The sequence below is a fragment of the Peromyscus californicus genome, unplaced genomic scaffold, assembly GCF_007827085.1.
Source record: "Peromyscus californicus insignis strain IS unplaced genomic scaffold, ASM782708v3 Scaffold_7__1_contigs__length_154581171, whole genome shotgun sequence".
Classification (NCBI taxonomy): domain Eukaryota; kingdom Metazoa; phylum Chordata; class Mammalia; order Rodentia; family Cricetidae; genus Peromyscus; species Peromyscus californicus.
The window spans coordinates 90740800-90756302 of NW_026294595.1; positions in this window are offsets into that span (position 1 = coordinate 90740800).

The window sequence follows — 15503 nt, forward strand, 5'->3', positions numbered from 1 at the left end:
TTCAATTGCATATTTAAATAAAAAGGAATAGCGAACAGCCTGGCTGGCTTAAATTCCAGGAAGATGATATCTCAGAAACGAGTGCACTTCTCTGCCTCTCTTACTGCCATCCTCTCATGCTCTCCACTTGTAAGTTTGGGACCAAGATGCATTGGTGCAGATTTTCAGATCTGCATTGTTTTCAACTGACAGCCGTCTCCTCACTGGTCTTTGAGCTTTAACTTTTAGCATCCATAATCTAAAGCCTAAAATGGTGCCAGAGTGACTGCTTTTAAATATAGCTTTTTCTTGTCACTAATTTAAAAAACCAGTTCAGCTCTTCATGGCTCTTAGGAAAAGGTGAGGTGGCAGAGCTTATCACATAGACCTATTCCTACACACTTGTGCCAAGCTTCTCATTATCAGGGTTTGTTATACCGAGTTATTCCCTGAAGTAACGTGTTGTTTCCTACTTCCAGTACTAACAGATAGCCTTTCCTCTGTCTTATTCATCTGGCCACGTCTTACTTATATTGAAACCATCTGTTTATGCATCTATCTTCATTACATCTTTAAGGCAGTAACCTTGAATGATGTGCCTCCCACAGCGATAAAAATATTTTTGGAATAAATTGACTTGTTCTGAAATCCAAGCCCAAAACTCCTAAAAGTCAAATCTCCATTGACCGAGTAGGACCTATGAGATAGCATGTGTTTAATATTTGTTGTATCAATAAATGGTTGAATTGAATACAAACTTCCCTACTACTTTAAAGGCATCATGCAAGATAGAATAGAGGGTTTTTTATCATATAAAATTAAAATTATTAACTTATTTTGTTGTTGTAAAGATGCCCAGCTGGAGCCTCACAAATATAAATGGAGCCTCCAGTACTGCCAAATGTGAACCCCATTAGGGACTCAGTGACAACTGTGAATTAATTTAGGGATCTAGGTTGGAAACTGATTTTCTAGCTCTCAATCCTTTGCAGCCATTTTGTCCTTAGGGATTTTGAATCCAGTATACATCAGTAAAACCTCAGGTATTACTTCAGCAACGTGCTTGGTGGAGTATCTTAAGCATTGGATTTAGAGAAAAGAGCTCTCCTCTCCTTGTCTTAGTTCATCAGTTCATATAATATTTAATTCAATTATGTAATTACAAAATGAGAACAATGGACAGCATCAGGTTTGGGAGCAAACACAAGTAGTTCATCCAAACACAAGCTCAGCGTGTGAGAAACAGTGTCGACACACTCACTAAGAGAGCGGGCCCACAGCATGAGGAGACAGGGAGATCTGCCTGGCACTGGACAGGACCAGCTGCCTATAGGTGAGTAAGTGGAATTAGGATAGAAACAGCCCACCATAATAGATGGTTTAGGGCATTTACTTTAGGATAATGTAGTGTTTTAAAGTCTGCATTACTGTAAATATCAATCCTTTTGCACAGCAGCAAGCCAGACAGTGGAGATAGCATCAACTTGACTTTGAGTACATTATACAGCCTGAGTACCCCAGTATCCAACTGTCAGATATTTGCTAATTTTTCCACCCAAATAGCACAATGCAGAAAAAAAATGGGGAAATTAGATTCTGGTGGTCTTATTTTAGTTTCTTCTTATCTCTTATGACTGCATTGATAAGGACTAATACATTCAAGAACTTGGGTTGTACATCGTGATGAACTTAAAGGCTCATGAGATGATATTGTTTTCACTAAAGGGAAAACAGGAAGGCTTCTTAAAACTGGTTATGTTAGTCTGCATTATTTTTAACCAGAATGATCCAATCAGGATAAAATACTGAGCACATCTCACAGATAGGAAACACCTTTGGTCACAGGATCATCCCATACACAGGAAAAACAACACCCTAGAAAAACACCAAGGCAAGGGGACCATGGTGAGGGCTAAGAGATGCAGTGATCTCTCCTACAGAAGACATTCTTTCAGGGCGAATGTATGGCAGCCAGATGTTTCCAACAATTTCAATGATGTAAGAAGTAGTTCCCTAAGCTATCTGTACAGAGTGCTCTTTTGTCTTTTAATGTGAGCCTTCTTTTGATGTAATAAGTCAGTCTCAAAGTGGTGGAATCTTGGACTTTCTTCTTTGTTGCTAAATAAAAACAAGTAATGGTCCTCAGGAGTGCCTGTGTGCTTCAGATCCCCATGCAAAAGAACTTTTATTCTTTTTTATCTGTATTGCAAATAAATACATATGCTCACATATATGAGCATATACAAGCATAGCATGCTTTTAAATGATGTGTCTTTAAAAAATCATATCCATATCTTTTGTCTCACAAAGCACAATTGTCCTGAGGGCCAGGGACATACCAGGTTGTCATCAATGAACTCACCAGGATTCTAGACTCAGTCTACATACCACCCAACAAGTTTATTTCATTATTCTCTGCTTTGGCATTTCCCATCCAAGTGAAAATTCCCATCTTTCCATGACCCGACTCCTCCTAAATTGGGACTCATTTGTTTCTTGAAACAAACATCTTTTGAATTTCCTTTTGCCTTTGTTACTCTGTGTCAAAGCTTGCTGTCCTTGCCACAAACTGTCCTGCAGAGAGTCTTACTGATTATCTCTGCAGCAGCATTGACAGAGTTTGCAGAGAATGGCTCTTAATTTATTATCAGAGTTCCTGCACGGTATTCTGACGGAGTGATTTCAGACAGTCCACCATTTGTTTTTTCAATATCGTAGGCTGGAGTATCTGGACTCAGAGCGTGCTTCTTTAACATCATAGTTACCGATGTTCTGAGATCCCTGTTTCATCAGACCCCACTTATGAGTCCAAAGCTTAGATATCTGATTCCTCACTGTTTCCTCTCTTACCCATCCTCTTAGACTCGGTTTTTCAAAGGGAAACACCTGGCAGGCATTAGTATGGCCATTTATAACAGAAAGGCAGGCCAGGAGATTCCAGAGATCAGAAACAAGGGTGGAGGAAGAAAGGAGTGCACACAGGACAAAAGAAGAGAGTGAGCAGAGGAAGGAAGGGAGACATTCACACTAGAACTCTTCGCTTCCTCCCTGGCCTGTCTCTCTGAAGCTTCTCCATCTGGTTCAGGCCAGAATTCACTTTCATCTTGATTCCTTCCTTTTCCCACCTCTCTCCATCTCCAAACATCGAGACTTTCAAGGAAAATGTGGAGGCAGCTTGCTTCAAGGGCTAGCACTTGGCATAGAGTACCAATGATCGTCACCACGCAGATGCGGGCAGAGACACCACATGTGCTGCAGGAAGGCCACCTCTGCTCCAACTGCCCATGGCAGAAACATCTACAATGGGTGGAATAACCAGGAAAGCATGATCTCAACACACTCACACCTCGAAGATGAAGACAAAGATACCACCCGGGAAGCTAAACTAAGCTTCCTGTACCACAGACACCAGGGTGCATCTGAATACAACATGACATTCAGTGACAGCATGAGATGGGGTTAGGATCCCAGGTCTCTGTCTAGGACAGGCAGACCATTAGCCCAAGTATGGAGCATTTCTTATGAGCTGCCAACACACTCAGATCAGTCCTTGATCTGGTAGGAATTAGAAATGCCTACTTGGCCGTCCTTATTTTCAGATAAAGGATGTGGCCCAAACATATTAGGAAGCAATGACCAGAGAAAGGTCTCTATTTAAAAATATGAACCAAATTAAATACACAAAACCTAATACCATGAGGATGAGGGCCAAGGAATGAGAACAGGGTCTGTAATGTGCACCTAATTGAGCAGGCACCCTGGGAATCTCAGCCCTGAACTACATGCAATTTGGTTCTAAAAGAGACAGAATTCTTGTCACTGTTCATCACAGACAAATGTCAGGACTCCAGACAGGTGATGCATGCATAGATTGCTTCACATGTCAGTGACGACCCTCCCACCTACAGAGATGTGGCCAGTGCCTCTACAAGAAGCCGCTGCATCATGTCAGGGCACCTGATCAGAGGGCAGAAAGAGACCTAGAGCAATTTTAAGTTCAAAAAATAAGAGACTGAGCAAACAAGAAGCCATCAAAATCTTTACTCCAACTACACACACACACACACACACACACACACACACACACACACACACACACACACGGTAGGAGGTAGAGGCATTCATTTAATTTTTCTCTTTTGTGGAGCTGTTCACTACCACACATTTTCTTTCTTCTTACCTCCTGCATCCATTCCTGAATAAATTCCAACCATACACAAACAAGGGAACATTAAGCAAACCAATTGGCTCCCTACACCATCACTAAATTGGGTTTAAGTACCCACTTTTCTGACCCCTTTCTGCATTTTATGCAAGGAAGAGCAAGCTTAATTGCCCCAATCCCACAGCTATGTTGACATATTTCCAAATGATTACATAACTTTCCCACATCCTTTGCTCAGAAGAAATGTTTATCAGAAGCATGGACGCTGACAGGATGGCATTATTAGCCCAGCTCTGAGCTGATGGCAGTGCCGATTTGTTGAGGACAATTTTAACTGTAGTCACAAGCCGGGCACTTCCTGACACATTGCTCCTGTGAAGGTAGTAAAAGTAGACTATATAATAAAAGCATGAAAATGGCATGACGGAGGGTCTACAGATATTGTTGCTGCAGTGGGGAGGTGGTGCGGGTTGCTGGGGACCTATTCTAAAGTTATCACAGGGCTAAGGATGAAGAAGCCATTTTGAGTTCATCTCCATTCAGAAACGCCTATTTATTTAAGTTGTGGATGTGGAAATCGAGCACAAAGAGACTACATTGCAATGACCTTTCTTCCGGAGGCAGGAAAAAAGATTTCAACGTAGCTAAACCAGTTGTGGAGGAAGGAAAGGGAGCAGGAGGCTTTCAGTATTGCAGCTCCTGAAGGTCAAACAGTCAAAAGCTGTAGCAGAAGAGCCCATGACCTTTACGAACAATGGTAGAAAGGACTTACATCCTTCATTCCAGCAGAAATGTTTCAGTAATGTTGAGTCACGGATAAGCAAACACCAAAATCACTGCTTCTCAAAAGCAGGACCCGTAAGACACCTTAATGGGTCCAGATGAGACAGAACTCACCATGGAAGGTGTCATACTTGGCAGGTGAAATGTGACTAATTAAGATAATTCAAAAATCAGGACCAACTTTAAAAATGTACTTTTTGAGGCACACAAACAGGCAATGAATGTGAAGTCTAAATAGCTTATAAACAGTTCTTAGCTTTAAACATAAGGTCATGCATATTTAAAAAAATGAGATGTTGATTTTCAACATATAGAAATAATAGTAAATACATAAAATAAATAGTCTACAGACTTTGAGTAGGTGTGAAGAAGATAATACATACAAATGATGGGAGAATACAAAGGTATAACTTTTTGGAGGACAATTTGGCAAAAAAAAAAACTAATGTTATATGCATTTCCATGCTTTTATAAATACAAATTTCACTTTTAGAATATTTTTAAGTTCACAATGAAGATGAACAGCATCCAGAGAGTTCTCAGATGACGCATACATGCCTAACCTCTTCAGCTTTCATATCCTACAACAGAATGCCCCACATTCAGCATCAGTGAACTTACAATAACACAACATTAACACAAGTTGACAGTTTGCACTAGGATCCTGGTTATGGTACCAGGGATGGAGTAGATGCATAGCATTGGATAGGAACGGCCACCCTAGGCTCATATATTTGAAAGCTTGGTTACTAGGAAGTAGCGCTATTAGGAGGTGTGGCCTTTCTTTGAGTAGGCACGGCTTTGTTGGAGGAATTGTATCACTGGGGGTGGGCTTTGATACTTCGAATGCTCAAGCAAGGCCCAGTGTCTCTCTCTTCCTGATGCCATCTGATCTGGATGTAGAACTTTCAGCTACCTCTTTAGCTACCATGTCTGCCTATGTGACACCATGCTTCCTGCCATGACAATAATGAACTAAACCTCTGAATTGTAAACCAGCCCCAGTTAAATGATTGCCTTTATAAGAGTTTGCGTGGTGTCTCGTCACAGCTCTAGAAACCCTAACCCGGACAGGCAGCATGCCTTCATGTATCATGTAAAACAGCTCTAAGAATACCCTGTAATTCCCAGGAAATACTGTTCCTATTACTGTTTCCATGATTTTGTCTTTTCCAGAATGCCATGTGGTTTGAATGATATCATGTGTAGCTTTTTCAGATTAATTTGTTTTTATTTAGCAATAGTTTGCATCATCTGGGTCTTTTCATAGCTTGATAATTCATTTCCTTTTAGCACTGAGTAATATCCCATTGCCTGCATGCCCCACAGTTTATAATACTCACACCTGCTGAGGGACATTTTCATCACTTCTATATCTTGCCAATTATGGATAAAGCTGTGATAAGCATCTTTGGGTAACCCTTTGTATGGGCACCAGTTTTCTACTTTCTAGGGTAACTAATCAAGCAGCACAATTATCATATCAGATCATAGGAGCCTTTTTAGTTTGGTAGAGGACTGCCAAGTTGTCTTCCAAAGTGGCCTTACCATTTTCTGCTTCCACCAGCAATAAAGAAGAGTCCCAGCTGCTTCATCACTCAACAGCATTTGATGCTATCACTGCTATGGATTTAGGTGATTCGGATAGTGTGGTGGTATCTTGTTATTTTGACTTGCAATTCCTTGATGGTGTGGATGGGGTGTCATGGTGTTTCTTATATTCATTAATTAAGTGATGACTTGGGATGAAAAATCCACTCTGGAACCAGAATGGGCTGAAGAAAAGAACAGGTCCATTGGGAAGTAAACCATCACCCTCAGAATGGAGACACTGGTGAAACTGCTCAAAAAAACTTACCACTTCCAAATCCTCTGAATTTTTCATTGCACACATGTCAGCATTTTACGATGGCTTTTGATTAATATGTGCAGTGAGAAAAATATTTCACATGTGCACTGCACACACATGCACACTCCTGACATAAAAAGCTTTGGGAATGGATGATTACCATTCCTCCATTCAGGTCATCTAGCTTTACACCCTAAAATACTCTGTTGATTCCATTTCAACTTTTGTGGTAATCATCTAAATAGGTACTATAACTCATTAATGAATTGCCACACATTTTTTAAAAAAAGAATCAAGGCATGAATGAAGCACCTATTTCTAAACTTTAACTGCTTTCGATTCCCATTTCCTACTTGAACAATGAGGTATAAAATCAATACTCTAGATCTTAGTAGTTTAAATTATCTGAACTTACCTGCTTTTTATTTTAGCAGGAATTAAGATGGCCATCAGTAATCTATATCCACACCTTCATCAAATCTAAAAGGAAACTCTACCTTTGGCTACTTTGTCATATTAGACATCATTTCACTTTTAAGTCTTCATACACAGGTTCTTACATGGACTCCCCACTTACTGACTTTTGTCTCTAGAAATGTACATTATTTTTTCTCTCTCATCCTTTAACTGCTCCTTTCTTTGTCTGTTCCTTTCTTGTTCTTCCACTTCACCTTCTTCTCATCTTCCCTTCTTTGTTTTCTTATCACCTCCTTCCTTTTTTGTCTTCTCCCCCTAGGTCTCTCTGTTCCTCTCATTCCCTCCTTCTTCCTCTTTTTATCTTTCCTCACATCCAAATCTCTCCTACAAGGTGTTTTATGGAATATTTAACTATGCAAAGATGTGCTGCTGTTTTACCTTACCTGCCTAAGGCACCTAATTGGTCTAATAAAAAGGTAAACGGCCAATAGCAAGGGAGGAGGTATAGGTGAGGTTTCTGGGAAGGAAGAGTAAGTAGGAGGAGGAATTTAGGCTTAGGGTAAGAAAGAAAAAGAGATGCTAGCGAGATGCCAGGGAAATGTGAGGGGCCAGAAAGACAGACATGGAGGAAGCTGGAAAGTAGGACATATAGAATAAAAGAAAGGTAAAAGGCCCTGAGGGCAAAATGTAGAAGAATAGAAACAGGTTAAATTAAGTTAAAAGGGCCGGGCGGTGGTGGCGCACGCCTTTAATCCCAGCACTCGGGAGGCAGAGGCAGGCGGATCTCTGTGAGTTCGAGGCCAGCCTGGGCTACCAAGTGAGTCCCAGGAAAGGCGCAAAGCTACACAGAGAAACCCTGTCTCGAAAAACCAAAAAAAAAAAAAAAAAAAAAAAATTAAGTTAAAAGACCTAATGGGACAAGCTTAAGCTAAGGCTGAACATTCATAACTAATAATACATCTCTGTATCTTTATTTGGGAGCTGGCTGATGGCCAAAAGAGAAAAAGTAACTAAAAAATGGCACCCAATGTGGGGCCTGAATTTCCACATATGGCCTGCAAAGCTGAAAGAGAAAAAAAGAAAAACCAAACAACAACAGTGACAAAAAAAATGGATACAGCTCTTTTAAGAGGCACTGCTATGCTGCAGAGCACTTGAGCACCTCACATACTTTGTAGAAATGGCAGGCTAAGTAAAAACACCTACCACAGAGCAGGCACCAACTTCCTAGAGCTGGGGCAGTTAAGTGTAGCTCCTAGTTAAATGCAGCTCCCAGTTACATACAGCTCTTGGTCAGGCCCTTGGGCTTAAGGCTTGGCTCTCATGGACCTGAGAAGGGGTCAGAGACAACCACTAGAGCCGAATGGTGGAGAATTACTTTAAAGTTTGCCTCACATGGAAAGAGAACACTGCAGGTGCACAGTGAAACAGGTCCAGACCAAAAAACTTTAAACAGGTTAAGGTGTATGTAGGTGTTTAAGAAGGAAAAGAAAATGGGTATAGAAAGTCATAAAAAAATAAATAGTTTAAAATTAATTAAGAAAGGTCTTTAAAGAAAGAATAAAGTAATAGATAAAGAATAAGCCACATAAAGATGGGAAATCCACAGGGATTTAGGATCCTGTATGGTGCTTTGTTGACTTTGAATTTTTTGAATGCTGATGAGCAAACGGTAGCTGCTGAGAGACATGGGATTGTAAAATGAATTGCTGAATTAAACCAGCCTAGATACTTTAGGGATATCTTAATTTTAAAATGGAATTCAGAAAATGTATTGTGTTGGGGGAGAGGTTGTGCTTTTGTTTCCATAGGAAATGAAAGGCTGTGGATTCCTTCAAAATTAATAGGGATCAGGTTTGATTAGGGGAGACCTCCTGAAAATCTTGACTATAAACCTATAGAAATAAACCCAGAAAAACTACAAAACAGGTGACATATATGCTGATTCCTTGACATGGGAACAGCTCTGAGAATGAATGAGATATAATAAATCTTATTGGTTACAGAGTCCTCATGACTTATTATTACATGCCCATCCTTTCATATGGCAAGGATAGAGGTTTGGTTACTCAGTCCAAACAAACTTGTAAAGTTGACATATGTCTTTTGTCTGCTCAAACAAAAAAAAACAAAAACAAAAACAAAAAAATCATCATTGCATGGCTTGTGTATAACATGAAATCCATACTTGTGTTAATGCAGATATGTATGTTACTTTTGAAAGTTTGTGTGTTTTCAGAGCAAGAGAACCAGACACCAATGAAAACAGGTGGCTCATATTATCCAGCCTTTCAGAGTGCCTCTGTTGCAATTTTCTCAGAGTTGTGCATTCATAAAACTTCAGGGCTGGTATCTGAGATGGTCCAGCCTCACAGACTATTTTAATCAGAACTTCAGATAAGCCTTGAGCTTTCCTATTACACAAAGACTGGACAACAAGTGTTATAGCTAGTTTTCTTAGGATTTGAGCATTATCTCAATTTTCTCAGGGTTCCCTAGGGATGTTGTTGCACTCAGACAAGAAGAAGCAGTCTAGACAACACAACACCCATATTCCCAAGAGCTGGGGTGGGTTGTTTTTTGGTCGTTTTGTTGGTTATAAATGTTTGTCTCTATAGATGTTATAGATCATTTAGTGAGGATATAGGAATATAGGATAAAAAAACAACTATTCATCTCAGATATTTTACATTGGTATGAATTTTTGTACATTGATACAAATTTACTTTATTTAATTTAAACATATATGTTTCTACTCTTGTTTATGGTATTGTACCTATGCAGTTCATTTAAAAATGTTATACAAAGTTTTAGTCCTTGAAAACTATTATTACAAACAGGATAATTAAGAAATGCAGGTTAATAGTCATTTATACCAATCAAACTTGTAGTCATATTAGGTATATTTCAAGGTTAAACAAATATATTATGGATAGGTGATCTTCAAATGCTTCAGAGACCTACAAAATATGTCATTGAAGATATTTAATAACCTAAGTCTTTTCAACAATGAGACCTGTTTGCTCCTGGCAGCACCAATCTACTTCATAAAAGTATGATGGGGCATTGAAGTACCTCCATATGTAGTTTGCTTTTGTTGTGGTAATGCTAGCCATTTGGGCAAGAAACTGTCCTTGCCTCGACTCCTGACAGTATATTGTACAAACTGGACAAGCAGGGTACAAAGGAAAAAGACTGCCAAACTTTGCCAAGACAAGGAAAATTCCTGCTTCACAGAAAATCTGTCAGATACTCTAGGCCTGTCAACCAAAGATGAATGCCCCAACATTGTAGCAGAATCTTGGTTGACTGTCCAGGCAGCCAGAAGTTTTTGTCATTTCTCTAGTTTTGAAAGTTTCTTGCTTTTCACTTTCTGTTTACTCAGGTGATATTATATCCTTCTCAGATCTCTGATAGAGTTGAAGATTGTTATAGTTTTCCTTGTTACCAAATCCAGAAAAGAAACTTACATAAGAGATGAAAAGTGTATAAGAGTGAGAAACATAAAAATTTAAATCATTTACCTAAGAAAATGTCTTAAGGTCTGAAAAGATAAATTTGGGTTGGTAATACAAGTTAGGGCAGAAAGTAAAATAGGTACACAACTTTGCACTCACCAAGATATGATAGATAATGGAGTATTTTCTCTGAATTTGCCAAATGCAAATGGACTGGGTATTGTAAATGTAATTCTTACTTGATAATTGTTCTTATTGTATATAGTCTTACTATGTTAAAGCTAAGACCTTTCTTTTTATTTAGCCAAAAAGGGGGAAATGTTGTGGAATATTTGTTTAACTATGCAAAGATGTGTTGCATTTAACTATGTAAAGATGTGTCATCTTTGTTTATGTTGCAGAATATTTGCTTAATTGTGTAAAGATGTGTTGCATTTGTTTATGTTGTATAATATTTGTTTAGCTATGTAAAGATGTGTTACATTTGTTTAATTATGTAAAGATGTTCTGCTGTTTTATCTTGCCTGCCTAAGGCACCTAATTGGTCTAATAAAAAGCTGAATGGCCAAAAGAGAGGAAGAAGGTATAGGTGGGACTGCTAGGCAGGGAGAGTAAGTAGAAGGAGGAATTTAGGCTTAGTGCATGAAAGAAAAAGAGACACCAGGGAGACACCAGGAGACAGACAGACAGACATGGAAGAAACAGGAAAGCAGGACATACAGAATGAAAGAAAGGTTTAAAAATCCTCAGGGCAAAGTGTAGATGAGTAGAAACATGTTAAGTTCAGTTAAAAAGAGCTAGTGGGACAGGCTTAAGCTACAGCCGGGCATTCATAATTAATAATGAATCTCTGTGTCTTTATTTGGGAGCTGGCTGGCAGCCTAAAGAGAAAATGCCTACTACAAAGGTGTGTCTTTGTATTTTTATTTCGGTTCCCAAATTTCCACTCTTCTGTTCTTGTATCTCTTGCTTACTCAAGTGTACTTTTTTCAATTAATCTTTCCATGCCATTGATTTTAAGAGGAGGTTACCCCCTGTCGGTCCACCCTTGAGTGTAGTTGTGGGGCCGGGGCTAGTTGGAAGGAGGTGACACCTAACTTCAAATTCTTAGAATGTCAGAGAATACTCTAAATTTGTTGCTGTCAGCTTTGATAGGAAGAAAAAGAGAGCACACAGAGCAATGAAGGGAAAGGAAGACGCCAGATAGCCTCTTGCAAAAGAAAGGAAGTGAGTGGACACTGTACTAGGTTTATACCTGGGTAGGAAGTCTTTTGTTTTCTTTTAAAAAATGATTTATTTATTATTTTTACTTACGTGTATGTGTGTGTATCCACACAAGTTTATGTGCAGGTTTTTATGCAGGTCCCCAGGAAGGCCAAAGAGCACCAGATCCTCTGGAACTAGAATTATAGGCAGTTGTGAGCCTCCTGACGTAGGTAGTGGGAACTGAATCTATGTCCTTGGCAAAGCAATAAGGGCTCTTAACTGGTGAGCCACCCCTAGTGTTCGTGTTATGAAACTCAGCATTCTTAATTGAAAGAAAAGAAAAACCAAACAAACAGAAATTAAAACAGAGACCAATTAAGAGGAAAGAATAGAGGGATAAAGACAAGTTTATCATATTTTATAACAAAGTACATCTGCAAGAGCCAGTCTCCCTTTGTAAATTCTCCATGGAAAAACTTCCATTCTGCTGGAGACACAGGTCCCAGTCTCCCAGCACTTACTACAAGAGAGGTTCAAGAAAAGTCATTTGCTGTGTGTTCCAGGGAAGTGAGAGTCCACCTTGGTTCCGCTATGAAGTACATGGAAGCAACAGTACTCAGTGCCTGCAGAGGGAGCCGCTTCCAAGTTGGACGAAGTCACTGAGACATCTATAGAAATTACATGTCCAACTAGCCTTTAGGGAAGCTGGAGGGCTAAGAAAGATCTGAAACAGATGAAATGTTCTAAAAAGCAGGGACAGACCTTTAAAAATATAGTTTTTATAAACTGATGAAATAGAACGACATTCTACCTCCCAGCTTTGTATCCCAGCAACAAATTGGGCTTGTGAAAATGTCACCTCAAGACTTTGGACTTGAAGTACTTTACAGGCAAGATCAAAGCCCCCGGTTCTGCTGTCTACCTTCTGCATCCTCCCACAGAAAAGATCTTAGAAAAGAAGGGAAAATATTATCATTTTAAATTAATTTAGCACTGTGAAGGTGCTAAGTGCTCTTTGGAATAATGTATTCAAAACAACACATGGAAATAATAAAAGTCTTTTCTGCTTATTCCTCCCTGAGGCAAAAGTTTGATTTTTTTTCTTCTTCTGTGGTATCTGCATGACCTGTTGTTTCTAGGTGTTTGCTACATATGATATACAACAGTCTCAATCATTAAAAAATTAAAACATTGACATGAAAACACTTGCTTTATTTTTAAAAGTTGTTTGCAATTCTTCTCTAGTGTCAGGGACAAGTGGCTGGTTTTTTTATTGTTCTGTTTGTTTTATAATACACACATATGTAACAACAATTAAAAATAAAAAGGCCATGAATTTGAAAGAGCAAGGAGGGGGTGTATGAGAGGGCTTGGAAGGAGGTAAGGAAAGTTTGGAATTAGATAATTATATTCTCAAAAATACTATGATTATTTTTAGGGTGATTATTTATTTTATTGGACAGCTGGAGACAAACCTGAAATAGTTCACCAAGAAGAGAGGAAACTGGGCTGTGAGAGCTCTGTCAATTACGTGTTTGCCTCTCAACTGCAAGGATCTGTGTTTAACTCATAGAATCCAGTTTTGAAAAAAAAAAAAAAACTGGTTAAAAGTTCTTGCTTCTCATCAACCTTATAGAAGTAATTTTGATGAGAAGGGAAGAGGTAGTTGGGAATGATAGGGATATTCACAAAAAGTAAAATATATTCATGCATGAAAATCATTTTATGTAACCCTGTATAATAAAAAAAACAAACCCTAAATAAAAAATGCTGGGTATGGTAACTTATGTTCGCAATTCTAGCCCTGGAGAGGTAGAAAGGGGCAGATTCATGGACTCTCTCACCAGACAGCCTAGTGACTTCTTGGCCAGTGAGCCTGCCTCAAAAATGAACACAATTCTCATATTTAAAGACAGGGGAGCTCTCCTGAAGCTTTCTGTGGGTAACTGGAAAGGCCTGGTACTTTGGGGACTTGACACACACACACACACAGAGAGAGAGAGAGAGAGAGAGAGAGAGAGAGAGAGAGAGAGAGAGAGAGAGAGAGAGAGAGAGAGGTGGGGCAGAGGGAGAGGGAGAGGGAGAGGGAGAGGGAGAGGGAGAGGGAGAGTGCTGTGGGATGTTCTGTATGGCAAATGTGTTGCTGATTAGTCAATAAATAAAACACTGATTGACCATTGGCTAGACAGGAAGTGTAGGCGGGACAAGGAGGAGAATAAAGCTGGGAATTGGAAGGCTGAGTCAGAGAGACACTGCCAGCCGCCATGATGAGAAACAGCATGTGAAGATGCCGGTAAGCCATGAGCCATGTGGCAAGGTATAGATTAATGGAAATGGATTAATTTAAGCTGTAAGAACAGTTAGCAAGAAGTCTGCCATGGCCATACAGTTTGTAACCAATATAAGTCTCTGTGTTTACTTGGTCGGGTCTGAGTGGCTGTGGGACTGGCGGGTGACAGAGATTTGTCCTGACTGTGGGCCAGGCAGGAAAACTCTAGCTACAAATGGCGCCCAACGTGGTGGCAAGAGTTTCCACCTAAAAACTGAGAAAAAAGATTCTAAAACGGAGCTAAAAACAGTTCCTAATTATCTCTCTCAAATGAGTGGCAGCTGCTGGTTCGAGCTACTTGTGGGTTCCTAGCATACGCCCTGTGGCGGGAATGAGGCCTCTGCAAGTAGCACATTAAGCTGCATGGTGGATTTAGCCTTTGCTAGTACAAAACAAAAAAAGAGGTTTCTGGGCTACATGCTGCTTGGATAAAAGCATAGACCCAGGATAACTCCCAGAGCTGGTGGTAAACTACCACCACCATGTTGGGAAGATGAGGTGGGCGGAGCCAGCAGCCACAGCTTCTGCAGTTTAAAGCAATAGATTCACAATAAGACAGATTCAGATGTAATAGTTTACAATGTGTGTAAAATATACGTAGGCTTGAAAGAGACAAAAAAAGGTGATATATACAGTTATATAAACAAATACATAGTTTTAAAAAATAAAGTCTTTAAAGAGACAGTAAAATTAATATAAAAAATAAGCCATGTAAAGATGAATATTACACAGAGAATCTGGATTGTGTTGTCTTTGGGATTTTTAACTGCAGAAAAACATTTGATTGTAAAAGCTGTTCAGTTATGCCGAAATGTATATTTTAAAGGTACCTTGACTTCAAAATTTGGATATAAGGATGTGTTGCTTTGGAAAGGAGACTCTGCTTTTGTTCCCACAGAAAGTCAGAGGCTATGGATTTGTTCCAGATTAAGATACATCAGGTTTGACCAGCCAAGACCCCCTGAAAGGTCTCCGATGACACCATGGCCCAGATGATCCAACATCCAGAATCCTTTCAAGGCAACTGGCTCAGACGATACAGCCTCATGGACTACTCCATGATCCTTAAATTTTCTTTGTGTCCCCATAAGATACAGCGCCCCCCCCTCCAGCAGGAAGTAGTAAGAGAAGCTATGCCCAAATTCCCAAATTATATGTAATTTTGCTTTGTTAAGGTTAAAACCTTCCTTTTTGAAAAAAAAAGGGGGAAGTGCTGTGGAATGTTCTGTATGGCAAATGTGTTGCTGATTAGTCAATAAATAAAACACTGATTGGCCATTGGCTAGACAGGAAGTGTAGGCAGGACAAGGAGGAGAA